The sequence below is a fragment of the Somniosus microcephalus genome, unplaced genomic scaffold (assembly GCF_052327205.1).
Source record: "Somniosus microcephalus isolate GS21.2 unplaced genomic scaffold, FLI_Smic_1.0 unresolved_chr1, whole genome shotgun sequence".
NCBI lineage: Eukaryota > Metazoa > Chordata > Chondrichthyes > Squaliformes > Somniosidae > Somniosus > Somniosus microcephalus.
The window spans coordinates 53,963,889-53,981,604 of NW_028225179.1; the positions used below are offsets into that span (position 1 = coordinate 53,963,889).

Here is a 17,716-nt window from a genome sequence, read left to right on the forward strand (position 1 = left end):
CGCTTCACACATTCTGACTTTGTGACACATGAAGATTTTCAACCCCCCACCAGCTCCTGTCGCTTCTGCCGCCTGCTGCCAGTGATCTACAACAAATCAAATTGCAGGGGCAGGGCGCAAAGAATTATCAGGGAAAGAGGCATGGGCTCAAAATCCAAATTAGAGGGACAGGATCAGAAGGACAGTTAATGTTCTGGAGAGTGGACTTCGGTCAGAACTGCAAACACATAGGTGCAAGAGAGAGGGAATCTATTTCCTCTGGTAGGAGGGTCCAGCACAATGGGGTGAAGCAGTAAAGTTAGAGCTCCCCCGTTCAGGGATGATGTAAGGAATCTCTTCTTCACACAGAGGGCAGTGGAAATCTGGAATTCTATTCCCAAAACAACTGGTCAGGCTGGGGTCAATTGACAATTTCAAAATGAGATCGATAAATTTATGCTCGGCGAGGATGTGAAGGATTATGGAATCATCGCAGGTAGATGGAGTTAAGATACAGATCTGCCACGATCTAATTGAATAGCGGAGCAGGCTCGAGGTCCTAAATGGCCTCCTCCTATTTCTCTGCTCCTGTGACAGTAACAGGACAGAAACCTCAACCGCTGCAAACATACGGCACATTTTATTCATATTTAACAGCAAAAATATCCGTGCCGTGTGCAACTATGCTGTGGTCAGAAAAAATACGCGAAGCTGACGTGTGGTGCTGTGATCATATCATGGTTAGTGCCCTGCATTGTGGCCGCAGTAACCTCGGTTCAAATTTAAATCACATCACAGCTCGCTTTATATCTGCTGTCCTCTGCGGCACCTGCTAATGGAACAGACTGATAAATCAAATCTTACCACATGAAAAAAGATGTTTTTTTGGAGGTGAAAACCTATTTACTCATTTAAAACCCCGCACTCTCACATGCCTGAGCCTGATACTCCATAATTCAAACCCGCCTCTTCTCCCAGCTTTTTCTTCTTCCACAATCAGTAGCAATTCTTTACTTCACTCCTTCCATTTCATTGTCACTTGCCTGCCGTATTACCTTAATCTAACATTCACTTCATGTGCTTACGTGGTTAAGTTCTCTCTGCTACCACCGCTGTTCATTGGGGCACATGCTCCATTTGCACCAGTGTACAACCAGTCGATACATTTAGATCTGTTTGACCGCTTGACAGATAAGCGCTGCAAAAGCATGACTGGACTTTAGAAGAACAGCGGCCGAATTGTTCACGAAATTTCATTGGAGAATCTTGTGATATCTTGTTAACTGAAGAACTGGGTTTTGTTTTGATGCTGGTTGGCACTTTTCCGAAAACTCTTGCAGTGCGTGAGCGACGGGCAGCGCTACCAAGCTGCCAATGGGGGTTTAACTGTGAACTATTGGCCCGCTGTTATGGTGCAGTTAGATCGGAAGTGTTCCGTCTTAATCTTAAGAGTTCTGTTGAAATGTGTGATTGAAACAAATATAGGATACATGGAAAGAGTTGAAATGTCTTTGAATGCCCGTGGCGCAAGGCCCTGTGTTCTTTATGAAGAGCGGCAGCAGGAATAAAGTTTTACAGAAATAAAATGTACAGACTTGGTGCGAATGAGTAAACTGCGCTGGTCTAAGATAGATAAAAGTTTGAAATTAAATTCATTTCCAAAGGATAAAGTTAACCCTTTCTGCCAGCTCCCTCGTCATTTGCTTTTTCAGTTAATATTTCAAACGGTGTAAGAACATAAGAACATAAGAAATTGGAGCAGGAGTAGGCCATTCGGCCCTTCGAGCCTGCTCAGCCATTCAATGAGATCAGGGCTGATGTTTTGCCTCAACTCCATTCACCGGCCCTATCGCCATATCCCTTGATGCCCTTACTCGTCAGAAATCTATCGACTTCTATTTTGAATATACCCAATGACTGAGCCTCCACAGCCCTCTGGGGTAGAGAATTCCAAATATTCACCACCCTCTGTGTGAAGAAATGTCTTCTCATCTCAGTCCTGAATGGCCTATCCTTTATCCTGAGACGGTGGCCACTGGTTCTAGACTCCCCAGCCTAGGGAATCATCCACCCAGCATCCACTTTATCAAGCTCTGAAATAATTCTGTATGCTTCAATGAGATCCCCTCTCATTCTTCTGAATTCAAGAGAATAGAGGTCTAGTTTACTCAATCTCTTCTCATAGGACAGTCCCGCTATCCCAGTAATCAATCTCGTGAACCTTCGTTGCACCCCCTCTATGGCAAGTATATCCTTCCTTCGGAAAGGAGACCAAAATTGTACACAGTACTCCAGGTGTGGCCTCACCAATGCCCTATATACTTGGAGTAAGACTTCTTTACTCCTATACACAAATCCTCTTGTAATGAAGGCCAGCATACCATTTGCCAACCGAATGGCTTGCTGCACCTACGCATTCACTTTCAGTGACTCATATACAAGGACACCCATGTCCCTTTGAGCATCTGCATTCCCCAATTTTTCACCATTCAGGAAATACTCTGCCTTCCTGTTTTTTCTACCAAAGTGGATAACTTCACATTTATCCACATCATATTCCATCTGCCATGTTCTCGCCCAGTCACTGAGCCTGTCCAGATTCCCTTGAAGCCTCTTCACATCCTCTTCACAACTGACACTGCCACCTAGCATTGTATCTTGAGCAAATTTGGAAATGTTACATTTAGTCCCCTCATCTAAATCATTGATATAGATTGTGAATAGCTGGGGCCCAAGCACGATCATTGAGTAACCACACTAGTTACAGCCTGCCATCCTGAAAAAGACCCGTTTATCCCTACTCTTTGTTGTCTGTCTCTTAACCAGTGTAAAGCCCGTGTAGATTGGAGTTCGCTCTCAGTTTTCCCATCGATGTGAAAATGAAACACGAGGTGGCGAGGATTGCCCCGAACAGCAGAGCTGGGCACTGACTCGATTTCTATTGCTGCAGGAGTTGTTCTGTTCCTGTAAATATTTCCCTCAACATTAAAACGCCTGTTTTAACTCACAGCGTTTAAATGGGCGATTTTATTATATGTTAGAGAGTTTCCATCAAATAGATTTTAATAAATCTGCAGAAAGATGAGGTTAGGACTGGAACTGGTATGATGACGATACACAGAGTTAACATCAAATTCAGGCTCATTTTGCAATGGGGCAGGAAACCGCAAACAGTTGCTGATATGTGGCACCGTGATCGTATAGTTGTTTGTACTCTGCGTTGTGGCCGCAGCAACTTCGCTTCGAATCCGAGGCATAATACAGGTTTTTCTTCCTTCCACAATCAATAGCCCTCCTTTACTTTCCTCCTTCAATTTCGTTGTAACTTTCCTGTGGTATTACCTTAATCTAACATTCACTTTCACCTACTCGTACCGCTAAGTGTGCTTTGCACCCACCGCTATTCCTGGGGCACATGTCCCATTCGCCCCAAACTCAAGTCGATACCTTTAGACCTGAGGGACCGCTCGACAGACAAGCTGTAGGAATGCAGGTTCGGCCTTTGGAACCAAAGCAGCCCGATTTTACAAGTAAACTCCTTGGGGAATGAAGTGAACTGGGGAGATTAACTGAAGAACTGTTTTTTTTTTAGCTGGTAGTTGGCGCTTTTCCCTAGACAGTTGAGGAGCGTGAGCGATGGGAAGCAGTACATGGCTGCGGATGAAGCGTGAAATGTGAAATATGCAATTTTTGCAAACTGGTTATCAAAATGCATAATGCACGCTCAGTAGGGAACAAAGAGAGGAAGGGACGCTCCGGATGTAACAGACAGGGTAAGGGACGCTACGGATGTAACAGACAGGGTAAGGGACGCTCCAAATGTGCCAGACAGTTTAAGGGACTCTCCAGATTTACCAGACAGTGTAAGGGACGCTCCGGATGTACCAAACAGGGTAAAGGACTCTGCGAATGTATCACACAGAGTAAGGACGCTCCGGATAGATCAGACAGTGTAAGGCATGCTCCTGATGTAACAGACAGTGTAAGGGACGCTCCGGATGTATCAGATAGGGTAAGGGACGTTCCGGATGTACCAGCCAGGGTAAAGGACGCTCCGGATGTATCATACAGATTAAGGGACGCTCCCGATGTACCAGAGAGGGCAAGGGACGCTCTTGATGTACCAGACAGGGCAAGGGACGCTCCGGATGTACCAGACATTCTAAAGGACACTGCGGAATTACCAGACAGAGTAAGAGATGCTCAGGGTGTTCTAGAGCGGTTAGGGTGCACTCAGGACCTATCAGACAGAATAAGGGACGGTAAAGAGGTATCAGAGAGGCTGATGGATGCAGAGTTATTACTTTCTAAACCTCACATTTTCTAATTATCAATAAAAGCAGAAGTTGAATCCGAATGTAACAGGTGGTCTGCCGTCTCCCACGTGGGGGCAATAAGACCGTAGAAAGGGGCCGGCCTGGACAATTGTAGCGCTGAGAAATAGATTTATAACTTACACTGATTCCCCCACCCAATACATTAATAAATAATACAGATATGTCTAAATATATTTGTAATGAACAGAGGTGCAAAAGCATTTACATCTAACACAATAGCAACTCACAAATACATTTGTATCTAACATGGACATACACAAATATACTTACATCCATCACAGGTGATTGATTGCTAAAAGTACTGTAATTGTTTGTCTTTATGTGTCCCAGAAATTCGGGTCGGCGGCTTCCCGTGGGTGCAAGCCCCCGACCTACACTTACCTTGCGCGCCGGCTGTTGAGCTTTAGGGCTCCGTGGATTTCCTCTCTGTGGCCCGGTCCAGCTCCCGGCGCGCTGTGCTTGCGTGTTCCAGCGGCATAGTTAGTGCGATGCGTCCCCTTGGATAACGTGAGCCATGGGCAGCCAATCCGAGGAGGGAAAAGCCCATTCATAAGATTGACAGAAAGACCTGTCAAACTTATGAATACTCCGGTCCCCAAAACAGTAGTTAACCTTCAAATAAATTTTAACAAATCATCACACTTTTTAAATAAACTTTAAATTACATTAAATAACTATTTTAAAAATAATTTAAATTTTTGAAAAAAATAATTTTATAAAAAAACGGGGCTAAAAATAAACTTACCTTACTTTAAAGTATTCAAAAATAATAAACCTCTGGAAAAAATGTTTTCATTTCAATTAATTGACCACTTACGTTTAAAAAGCAGGCCTTACGCCTGCTTTTCAAATGTGTAAATCCTGCAGGCTTACCCTTGCGTGAAAACCTGTAAAAAAAAACTATGTTCAAAGCGCACGCGCCGCCTCCCCTGCGCGCGCGTTCCACCTCTGAACCACTTCGTTCAGAGGATCGGAAGTGCCGGTTTCCCGCGCATGCGCGGTGCATGCAAGATATCGGCCCTTCCATCGGATCTACGCGTGAGTACCCCGTGCATACTCACGCGTTGGGACCCGAATCTCTGGGCCTACTATGGGCCAGAAATTCGGGTCGGAGGCTTCCCGTGCGTGGAAGCGACCTGCAGTTACCTAGCGCGCCTGCCGTTGTGCTGTGGGCCCGCGTGGGATTCTGATCCTGGGCCTGCTCCAGCTGCTGGCGCGCAGTGCTTGCATGTCCCAGTGGCGCCATTAGTTCGAAGAGTCCCCTGGGATCACGTGGGCAATGGAGAGCCAATCGTAGCACGGAATCTTTATTATCAGATTTGACAGGAAGACCTGTCAAATCAATGAATAGAGATCTGCCCGAAAACCTAACTAAAACTTCAACATTTTTTTAGAAAACATCACAATTTTAAAATAACTATAAATTACATAAAATAACTATTTAAAAAAAAAATTAAATTTTGAAAAAAATAATTACTGTTTTTAACGCGGCTTAAAATAAACTTACCTTTCATTTAAATATTTAAAAATAATAAACCTGTGGAAAAAAGTTTTAATTTTATTTAATTCACCACTTACCATGTTAAAAGCAGGCCTGGCACTGATTGTTTAATCTCGGCAATGAGAATTTCACATACATAAAGCAGATATTTTAGATCAGATACAGCGTTAAATCTCATTGCTCTAATGCATCAGTGTGTGAATATGACATTAAATGTGTTTCAATACATAAGAAATAGGAGCAGGAGTAGGCCATACGGCCCCTCGGGCCTGCTCTGCCATTCAATAGGGTCATGGCTGATCTGAATGTAGACTCGCGTCCACTTCCCTGCCCTCTCCCCGTAACCCCTAATTCCCTTATCTGCTAGGAAAATGTCTATCTCCATTTTAAATTTATTTAATGTTGCAGCTTCCACAGCTCTCTGGGATAGCAAATTCCATAGATTTACTACCCTCTGAGTGAAGAAGTTTCTCCTCATCTCAGTTTTGAAAGGGCAGCAACTTATTCTAAGATTATGCCCCCTAGTTCTAGTCGCACCCATCAGTGGAAACATCCTCACCGCATCCACCCGATCAAGTCCCCTCACAATCTTATATGTTTCGATAAGATCGCCTCTCATTCTTCTGAACTCCAATGAGTAGAGTCCCAACCTACTCAACCTTTCCTCATACATCAACCTCCTCATCTCTGGAATCAACCGAGTGAACCTTCTCTGAACCGCCTCGAGAGCAAGTATATCTTTTCTTAAATATGGAAACCAAAACTGCACGCAGTATTCCAGGTGTGGCCTCACCAATACCCTGTGTAACTGCAGCAAGACTTCCCTGTTTTTATACTCCATCCCCCTTGCAATAAAAGCCAAGATTTCATTGGCCTTCCTGATCACCTGCTGCACCTGCATACTAACTTTTTGTGTTTCATGCACCAGGACCCCCAGATCCCTTTGTACTGTAGCACTTTGCAGTTTCTCTCCATTTAGATAATAACTTGCTCTTTGATTTTTTCGGCCAAAGTGCATAACCTCACAGTTTCCAACATTATGTTGCATCTGCCAAATCTCTGCCAACTCACTTAGCCTGTCTACGTCCTTTTGCAGGTTTTTTATGCCCTCCTCACTCAATGCTTTCCCTCCCATCTTTGTATCGTCGGCAAACTTGGATATGTTGCTGTCGGTCCCTTCCTCCAAAACGTTAATATAGATTGTAAAGAGTTGGGGTCCCAGCACTGACCCCTGCGGAACACCACTAGTTACTGATTGCGAGCCTGAGAACGAACCATTTATACCAACTCTTTGTTTTCTGTTAGATAGCAAATCTTCCACCCATGCCAGTATATTACCCCCAACCCCGTGATTTTTTTATCTTGATCAGTAATCTTTTGTGTGGAACCTTGTCAAGTGCCTTTTGGAAGTCCAAATACACTACATCCACTGGTTCCCCTTTATCCACCCTGTATGTTACATCCTCAAAGAATTCGAGCAAATTGCTCAAACATGACTTCCGCTTCGTAAAACCATGCTGACTCTGTCCTATTAAATTATGTTTATGCAAATGCTCTGTTACTGTTTCCTTAATAATGGACTCCAACATTTTGCCAACCACAGATGTTAGGCTAACTGGTCTATAGTTTCCAGCTTTTTGTCTACTTCCCTTCTTAAATAAGGGTGTTACATTAGCAGTTTTCTAATCTGCTGGGACCTTTCCTGAGTCCAGGGAGATCTGGAAAATAATCACCGATACATCCACAATCCCTACCGCCACTTCTCTCAAGACCCTAGGATGTAGGCCATCAGGTCCGGGGGATTTATCCGCCTTAAGTCCCATTATTTTACTGAGTACCATCTCCTTAGTGATTTTAATCGTGTTTAGCTCCTCCCCCCCCATTGCCCCCTGTTTGTCCAGTGTTGGGATATTTTTAGTGTCCTCTACTGTAAAGACTGATACAAAATACAGTAGGGGGATTTAAAGCAGATTCGGAGCCAATGGTTTCTAAGGTGATCTTACCTGTGGCTCGTTAGTTCAGTATTTCTGTTTCCAAATGGTAGAAACAACCTTTAATAAAGTCCCCTTTACCGCATGTCCTGCCGAGCTCCCAGATTGACAATGTGGAAAATAAGGAGCATATTTCTGGAAACAAACGGACTTACACATTGACCTCACAGTTTCAGCACTTCTGGGACGGAATTCCTGCTTTAAAGAATAAAATTGCCGTTTTATTGCGATGTACTGAACACAAGCTGTTTTTCTGGCAGTTATTATTTGAAGATTTGTGGAATGTCTCCAGGCCGAGGAAAGTGGTTCTATTAAAATGTTGGGGCGCGTCCAGAATTTGGACCCGGTACCTCTTGCATTTTAATTGATGTGAATTCCCAAAATGACAACCACACCCCTAGACCAAAGAACCACTAACCTTGCACTGATTGTTTAATCTCGGCAATGAGAATTTCACATACATAAAGCAGATATTTTAGATCAGAGACAGCGTTAAATCTCAATGCATCAATGTGTGAATATGACATTAAATGTGTTTCAATACAGTAGGGGGATTTAAAGCAGATTCTGAGCCAATGGTTTCTAAGGTGATCTTACCTGTGGCTCGTTATTTCACTCTCCCCTTCCTCCCACACGCTGACGGTTTTTAAACCTTGTTTTATTTCTGCTTCTCTGGGCCAGAGCATTCCACAGTCCCACAAGCCTTTTTACAAATACCCTTTCACTGCTTGACTTCTCTGTTTATTAGTTATGAAGCACCTTGAGGTGCAATGGTGGCGTTTCTGACGTCAAATTAAAAGGCGGCGATTTGGAAACACGTTGGGGTCACAGTTTCTTTTGCACAGAATTGAACCGGAATCTTTCAAGATGGACTATTGTATTTGCTGCATCACAATAAAACATATCTTGTTATAAAGGCTGGCTCATTAGCTCCCCAGTGTCAGAGGAAGGATGGTCTGATCTCCTCATTTATTTCATGTAAGACACAAACACAGGGTAATCATTCAGAATCACCTCACAGATTGACACAGATATAAACAAAGCGGTAGATACAGATAGCAATGAGACACATGGCGAAATGGACAAGAGTTCTGTACACAATTAAACTCTACAGAGATACCGACAGTGTGAGAGATCATTACAGGATCCTGCAACGATGCCTCGGTCAATAGCAACAGTTAGGAGCTGCATTTCAGATGCGGTAACAAACCCATGAGTTTGTTTGCTGTTCCCCAGCTCCCAGAGTGAGTGTGGCCGCGACAGCAGCAACATTCAGGCCGCCTGTCCGGCCCCGCTCTCTCCAAGCGCCCTCTGCTGGTGGAAAGCAGCAATTGCAACCTCAGAGAGCGTAAACTGCCCATCGCTGCGTAACAAGATATCATTGAAGCAGAGGAGCGCAGATGTTTACATCTGTAGCGTGTAGGTAATATGACCGACTCATTGTTTTGGAACAGCTGAACCTGAATCGTTCTCTGGCAGATGTTGCAGATTTACGTATGAAAAGTGCCCTCGAGGTACAATCGACAAATTTGGAGATGACGTGCAGTGGGACAAGTTAAAGGATCAGCACAGTTAATGCCGAGAACAAATTAAACAGTAGCTCAAGCTGATGAATCTTACACTGGTGAAAATCATCAGCGGAAATTTAGAGGAAGCGACATTGAGAAGGGCAGTACTGCGATTCTAACATTTCTCCAAGCACATTCCGGGCAAATCATTGACAGTAAAAAGACGGTTTGGAATGGAAATGGAACTGCGGGCACGCGTGACAGAGCATTGGTATTGGGAATGCAAAACTGCTGTCTCCAATACTCTGCTTACCTGAATCAGTCAAAATGCAATGGACAATACATGGCAAACCTATTTGAATATACATTTGATAATCAGTTGATTCGGTCTGTATTCCAGACAGAGTGACACTTCAGTGAATGGGTATGAATCTCGCTTGAGGGATTGTAGATTGAAATTTGCGAAAGGTCCCTCGTGAGCCCCTTTTTAACGTTGGCGTCGTACTTCTGCTCCCACATGACACAGATCACCCACAGCCTCTGCTCCCTGACCGCCTGCTGCAGAAACCTTGTCTCCAGATTACAAACTGATTCTAGGTCGGAGATCAATATTCAGGGTAGAGCCTAAACACAGCGGGTGGGATCAAATAATAAAGCATTTATTTTAGACCAGAGGCAGCGATAAATGTCCTATATTGCTCACATGCATCAATGTGTGAACCTGACATTAAATGGGTTTAAATACAGTGGGGGTATTTACAGTAGATTCGAGGCCAATAGTTTCCAAGTTGATCTTTCCTGTGTCTCGCTTGCCTCTCTGCCCCCTTCCTCCCACAGGCTGCCGGTTTTTAAATCTTGTTTTAAATCTGCTGCTTGCTCGGCCAATGCATTCCACAGTCTCACAACCCTTTCTACAAATACCCTTTCAGTGCTTGACTTCTGTGTTTATTAGTTATGAATCACCTTGAGGTGCAATGGTGGCATTTGTGACGTCAGATTAAAAGGCAGCCTATTGGAAACACGTTGGAGTCACCGTTTCTTTTGCACAGAATTGAAACTGAAACTTTTAAGATGGAATATTGTATTTGCTGCAGCACAATAAACAAAATCGTGTTATAACTGTTGGCTTATTTGTTCCCCAGTGTCAGAGGAAGAGTTGTCTGATCCCCCCATTTATTTCATATAAGACACAAACATTCAGAATCACCTCACAGATTGACACTGAGATAAATTAAGCGGGAGATACAGACAGCAATGGGACACATGGCGAAATGGACAAGAGAGCTGGAGAAATAAGAAACGGCCTGAGAGTCCAGAAGACAGTGACCGGAAACTGATAGACATCAGTGAGTGGTGGCGAGAAGTTGTGTCAGCAGTCGACCCCGTGTCTTAGCTGGTCAAAGCGTCTGTCTAATTGAAGAGGAGATCCTGCGTTCGATTCCCAGCGGGGCCTTTCTTTAATGAATTCTCCAAGGGTGAGTTTCTTCTCGTGTGAAAAGGCTACAATTCTTTTAAATGTAACTGTGTCTGCACCAGTTCCCATTCTGGATGAAGGCTCCAGTCGCTGCGAGGCCTGGGTCGAATTTCACTGCTTCAGTATCTGGCGGAGCTGATTTTGGACTCTTCACCAAAGATCCATGTTTCCCAAGCAGTGCCATGCGATACTTTGTAGAGCTCCAGTTGTTGATGTGTGGTGCCGTGCTCGTATAGTGATTAATGCTCTGCATTCTGGCCGAAGCAACTTCGGCTCCAAACCGAAACATAACGCAGACTTTTCTTCCTTCCACAATTAATAGCCCTGCTTTAATTACCCCCTTCAACTTGATTGTAATTTTCCTGCGGTATTTCCTAAATCTAACATTCACTTTCAGCCACTTAAACTGCTAAGTGTGCTCTGCTGCCACCGCTCTTCCTGGGCCACATGTCCCATACGCCCCAATCTGAGTAGGTGCTTTGATACCAGTCGATACATTTAGACCTGCGGGACCTCCCGACAGTCAAGCTCTGCGAAAGCAGGGCCGGCCTTCGGAACCAATGCAGCCCGATGATACAAGAAAATTCCTCGGGAAATGAAGCTTCAAACTTTTCAAACAAATCGTTTTATTGACATAATAATACAAGTTTTACCGAGAGAGACTTGTACAACCTCAGTTGTGCAACTCAAAACTAAGAATGTTCAATTCTTCTGATTCGGGAGAGGGAGAGATGAGTTATGTGTAAGTGTCCTCCTTGTTGTTATTCTGGTCAGTCCTCCAGATCTCCACTCCGTTTGTCTGTCTCCTGGCCTGTCTCCTGGAATGTGTTCTGCTTTTCACTTTAGAATGGCTGCTTTTGTACCATTGCTGCTGACAGAAACAAGCCTTCCAGTGACTTTCCATTCTCTCTCTCCCATGGTTACACAGACTGATGCTACCGGACAGCACCGAGTGTATGTGAAGGTGCCTCAGAGACTGTCGAGGCCTCCTTATCTGGAGCTTCCAGACAATCTGCAGATAACATTTGGAATTCGGTCAGCAAACCTTCTTGAAGTAAGTGATCCAGTTGTCTCGGCAATCCTTTAGTTTCCTTAAAACCGGCATTGAAAATTCCAAAACCCTCCCAGAGGGAGCAGATTGAAGAAAATAATTTATTCGAAGTAATTAATTATCATAATGAGAAAACCCGCTGCGAGCAGGGCTCGAACCTGCGCGGGGAAACCCCATTGGATTTCAAGTCCAAAGCCTTAACCACTCGGCCATCGCAGCCGCCGCAACGTCGGTTCCAAGATATTAAATTCTCAAATCGCTGACCCTGTTTATTGTTGGCGATGACGTTTTCATGATATTTAATTTGCTGCAAATTCAGCAAGTCCAGAAGAATCGCAGCGATCATTACAATAAAAGAAAACTTCCGATATTTAACGCTATGTAAGATGTTGAGAACAGTATGGAATATTCTGCAGGGTAATGAAAATAAACAGCAGAAACATTGTGTTCTGCTCCCACATGACACAGATCAGCCACAGCCTCTGCTCCCTGCCCAGCGGCTGCAGAAACCTTGCCTCCAGCTTACAAACTGATTCTAGGTCGGATATAAATATTCAGGGCAGGGCCTAAACACACCGGGTGGGATCAAATAATAAAGCAGTTATTTTAGGCCAGAGACAGCGATAAATGTCCTATATTGCTCACATTCATCAATTTGTGAATCTGACATTAAATGGGTTGAAATACAGCGGGGGGATTTAAAGTAGATTCGGGGCCAATAGTTTCCAAGTTGATCTTTCCTGTGTCTCTCTTGCCTCTCTGCCCCCTTCCTCCCACAGGCTGCCGGTTTTTAAACCTTGTTTTAAATCTGCTGCTTGCTGGGCCAGTGCGTTCCACAGTCTCACAGCCCTTTCTACAAATACCCTTTCAGTGCTTGACTTCTCTGTTTATTAGTTATGAATCACCTTGAGGTGCAATGGTGGCGTTTGTGACGTCAGATTAAAAGGCAGACTATTGGAAACACGTTGGAGTCACAGTTTCTTTTGCACAGAATTGAAACTGAAACTTTTGAGATGGAATATTGTATTTGCTGCATCACAGTAAACAATATCGTGTTATAACTGTTGGCTTATTTGTTCCCCAGTGTCAGAGGAAGAGTTGTCTGATCCCCCCATTTATTTCATATAAGACACAAACATAGGGTAATCATTCAGAATCACCTCACAGATTGACACTGAGATAAATTATGCGGGAGATACAGAGAGCAATGGGACATATGGCGGAATGGACAAGAGAGCTGGAGAAATAAGAAACGGCCTGAGAGTCCAGAAGACAGTGACTGGAAGCTGATAGACATCAGTGAGTGGGGGCGAGAAATTGCGCCAGTCATTCGGTCCCGTGGCTTAGCTGGTCAAAGCGACTATCCAGTAAACAGGAGATCCTGGGTTCGATTCCCAACGGGGCCTATTTTTATAGAATCTCCAGGGGTGAGTTTCTTCTCGTGTGACAAGGCTACAATTCTTTTAAATGTAACTGTGCCTGCACCAGTTCCCATTCTGGATGAAGGCTCCAGTGGCTGCGAGGCCTCCGTTGAATTTCACCGCTTCGGTATTTCTGGCGGTGCTGATTTTGGACTCTTCATCAAAAATCCATGTTTCCTAAGCAGTGCCAAGCGATACTTTGCAGAGCTCCAGTTGTTGATGTGTGGTGCCGTGCTCGTATAGTGATTAATAATCTGCATTCTGGCCGCAGCAACTTCGGCTCCAAACCGAAACATAACGCAGGCTTTTCTTCCTTCCACAATCAATAGCTCTCCTTTACTTTCCCCCTTCAATTTCATTATAATTTTCCTGCGGTATTTCCTTAATCTAACATTCACTTTCAGCCACTTAAACTGCTAAGTGTGCTCTGCTACCACCGCTCTTCCTGGGCCACATGTCCCATACGGCGCAATCTGAGTTGGTGCTTTGAAACCAGTCGATACATTTCGACCTGCGGGACCTCCCGACAGTCAAGCTCTGCGAAAGCAGAGCCGGCCTTCGGAACCAATGCAGCCCGATTCAGAAAATTCCTTGGGAAATGAAGCTTCAAACTTTTCAAACAAATCGTTTTATTGACATAATAATACAAGTTTTACAGAGAGAGACTTGTACAACCTCAGTGGTGCAACTCAGAACTCAGAATGTTCAATTCTTCTGCTTCGGGAGAGGGAGAGATGAATTATGAGTTAGTGTCCTCCTTGTTTTTTTCCGGTCAGTCTTCCAGATCTCCACTCCGTTTGTCTGTCTCCTGGCCTGTCTCCTGGAATGTGTTCTGCTTTTCACTTTAGAATGGCTGCTCTTGTAACATTGCTGCTGACAGAAACATGCCTTCCAGTGACTTTCCATTCTCTCTCTCCCATGGTTACACAGACTGATGCTACCGGACAGCAGCGAGTGTATGGGAAGGTACCTCAGAGACTGTCGAGGCCTCCTTATCTGGAGCTTCCAGACAATCTGCAGATAACTTTTGGAATTCGGTCAGCAAACCTTCTTGAAGTAAGTGATCCAGTTGTCTCGGCAATCCTTTAGTTTCCTTAAAACCGGCATTGAAAATTCCAACATCCTCCAAGAGGGAGCATATTGAAGAAAATAAATTATTTGAAGTAGTTAATTATCATAATGAGAAAGCCCGCTACGAGCAGGGCTCGAACCTGCCCGGGGAAATCCCATATGGATTTCAAGTCCAACGCCTTAACCACTCGGCCATCGCAGCCGCGAAAATGTCGGCTCCAAGATACTAAATTCTCAAATCGCTGACCCTGTTTATTGTTGGCGATGACGGTTTCGTGATATTTAATTTGCTGCAAATTCAGCAAGTCCAGAAGAATCGCAGCGTCATTACAATAAAAGAAAACTTCCGATATTTAACGGTATGTAAGATGTTGAGAACAGTATGGAATATTCTGCAGGGTAATGAAAATAAACAGCAGAAACATTGTGTTCTGCTCCCACATGACACAGATCAGCCAAAGCCTCTGCTCCCTGCCCGCCGGCTGCAGAAACCTTGTCTCCAGATTACAAACTGATTCTAGGTCGGAGATAAATATTCAGGGTAGAGCCTAAACGCAGCGGGTGGGATCAAATAATAAAGCAGTTATTTTAGACCAGAGACAGCGATAAATGTCCTATATTGCTCACATGCATCAATTTGTGAATCTGACATTAAATGGGTTTAAATACAATGGGGGGATTTAAAGTAGATTCGGGGTCAATAGTTTCCAAGTTGATCTTTCCTGTGTCTCTCTTGCCTCTCTGCCCCCTTCCTCCCACAGGCTGCCGGTTTTTAAACCTTGTTTTAAATCTGCTGCTTGCTGGACCAGTGCATTCCACAGTCTCACAACCCTTTCTACAAATACCCTTTCAGTGCTTGACTTCTCTGCTTATTAGTTATGAATCACCTTGAGGTGCAATGGTGGCGATTGTGACGTCAGATTAAAAGGCAGGCTATTGGAAACACGTTGGAGTCACAGTTTCTTTTGCACAGAATTGAAACTGAAACTTTTAAGCTGGAATATTGTATTTGCTGCATCACAGTAAACAATATCGTGGTATAACTGTTGGCTTATTTGTTCCCCAGTGTCAGAGGAAGAGTTGTCTGATCCCCCCATTTATTTCAAACTAGCTGGGGAGCCCGGCGTTGCCGGGGCTGTTTTGGGGCAGGCGGTTTAAATCGAGTGCCGGGCTTTGGGGCCCTGTCTGTGTCCCTTTGTGAATCTGGTGCTGGGCAACATTTTAAATCGAGTGGCAGGCTTAGGGCCCTGTCTGTGTCCCTGTATGTCTACCTTTTAAAAGGTTGAAAAATGAAAGTGAAAGTACTTATAAAACGTTTTTGGTAAATCTTATGTTATTTTTAAAAGAGATACTAACTTTGAAAGTCGTTATAGCTGGAAGCTGAAGTAATTTGAGCTGGAAGCTTCGTGAAAGAATGGCTGCCACATCCCCGAGATGAAAACGAATAGTCCCGCCCACACACACACCGATTGGCCAACCATCAGGGGACCGTGCTGTAGGATTGGTCAATCGTGACGGAACAGGATTGGTGGAACCTTGATGTCAGTCAATCAATGCTGGCAGATAATGAGTTTAATTTTGAAGGTTTTTTGCTGAAGGTTTTTTGCATAAGGCGCGAACACTTTTCGTCCGACTGAAAAGTAAATACGCTTAAAACCATCTCTGAAGCGTAAGCTTTCTTTGGAGGGAACGCGCGCGTAGGTACGCCCTGTAACTTTCGAGCGCATAGCCCGACAGACGCACAGGCGATGACAGAATGACAGACAGAATGACAGACAGAATGACAGACAGAAGTACCGATTTATATATATAGATAAGACACAAACATAGGGTAATCATTCAGAATCACCTCACAGATTGACACTGAGATAAATTAAGCGGGAGATACAGAGAGCAATGGGACATATGGCGGAATGGACAAGAGAGCTGGAGAAATAAGAAACGGCCTGAGAGTCCAGAAGACAGTGACCGGATGCTGATAGACATCAGTGAGTGGGGGTGAGAAATTGTGCCAGCCTACGGTACCGTGGCTTAGCTGGGCAAAGCGTCTGTCTGGTAAACTAGGAGATCCTGAGTTCGATTCCCAGCGAGGCCAATTTTTATAGAATCTCCAGGGGTGAGTTTCTTCTCGTGTTAAAAGGCTACAATTCTTTTAAATGTGACTGTGCCTGCACCAGTTCCCATTCTGGATGAAGGCTCCAGTGGCTGCGAGGCCTGCGTTGAATTTCACTGCTTCTGTATTTCTGGCGGTGCTGATTTTGGACTCTTCACCAAAAATCCATGTTTCCTAAGCAGTGCCATGCGATACTTTGCAGAGCTCCAGTTGTTGATGTGTGGTGCCGTGCTCGTATAGTGATTAATAATCTGCATTCTGGCCGCAGCAACTTCGGCTCCAAACCGAAACATAACGCAGACTTTTCTTCCTTCCACAATCAATAGCTCTCCTTTACTTTCCCCCTTCAATTTCATTATAATTTTCCTACAGTATTTCCTTAATCTAACATTGACTTTCAGCCACTTAAACTGCTAAGTGTGCTCTGCTACCACCACTCTTCCTGGGCCACATGTCCCATACGCCCCAATCTGAGTTGGAGCTTTGAAACCAGTCGATACATTTCGACCTGTGGGACCTCCCGACAGTCAAGCTCTGCGAAAGCAGAGCCGGCCTTCGGAACCAATGCAGCCCGATTCAGAAAATTCCGTGAGAAATGAATCTTCAAACTTTTCAAACAAATCGTTTTATTGACATAATAATACAAGTTTTACAGAGAGAGACTTGTACAACCTCAGTGGTGCAACTCAGAACTCAGAATGTTCAATTCTTCTGCTTCGGGAGAGGGAGAGATGAATTATGAGTTGGTGTCCTCCTTGTTTTTTTTCTGGTCAGTCTTCCAGATCTCCACTCCGTTTGTCTGTCTCCTGACCTGTCTCCTGGAATGTGTTCTGCTTTTCACTTTAGAATGGCTGCTCTTGTAACATTGCTGCTGACAGAAACATGCCTTCTAGTGACTTTCCATTCTCTCTCTCCCATGGTTACACAGACTGATGCTACCGGACAGCAGCGAGTGTATGGGAAGGTACCTCAGAGACTGTCGAGGCCTCCTTATCTGGAGCTTCCAGACAATCTGCAGATAACTTTTGGAATTCGGTCAGCAAACCTTCTTGAAGTAAGTGATCCAGTTGTCTCGGCAATCGTTTAGTTTCCTTAAAACCGGCATTGAAAATTCCAAAATCCTCCAAGAGGGAGCAGATTGAAGAAAATAAATTATTTGAAGTAGTTAATTATCATAATGGGCGAACCCGCTGCGAGCAGGGCTCGAACCTGCGCGAGAAAACTCCGTTGGATTTCAAGTCCAACGCCTTAACCACTCGGCCATCGCAGC

The 17,716-nt window shown here is 44.3% G+C and overlaps 3 non-coding genes across 3 annotated transcripts; all 3 read right to left on the reverse strand.

Moving 5' to 3' along the window:
- Positions 1–11,978: 11,978 nt before the first annotated feature.
- Positions 11,979–12,060, reverse strand: trnas-uga (transfer RNA serine (anticodon UGA)). Its single transcript has one exon. It is a non-coding gene; the product is annotated as a tRNA-Ser (tRNA).
- A 2,392-nt stretch (positions 12,061–14,452) lies between these two features.
- On the reverse strand, positions 14,453–14,535 carry trnas-uga (transfer RNA serine (anticodon UGA)). Its single transcript has one exon. It is a non-coding gene; the product is annotated as a tRNA-Ser (tRNA).
- A 3,099-nt stretch (positions 14,536–17,634) lies between these two features.
- Positions 17,635–17,716, reverse strand: trnas-uga (transfer RNA serine (anticodon UGA)). Its single transcript has one exon. It is a non-coding gene; the product is annotated as a tRNA-Ser (tRNA).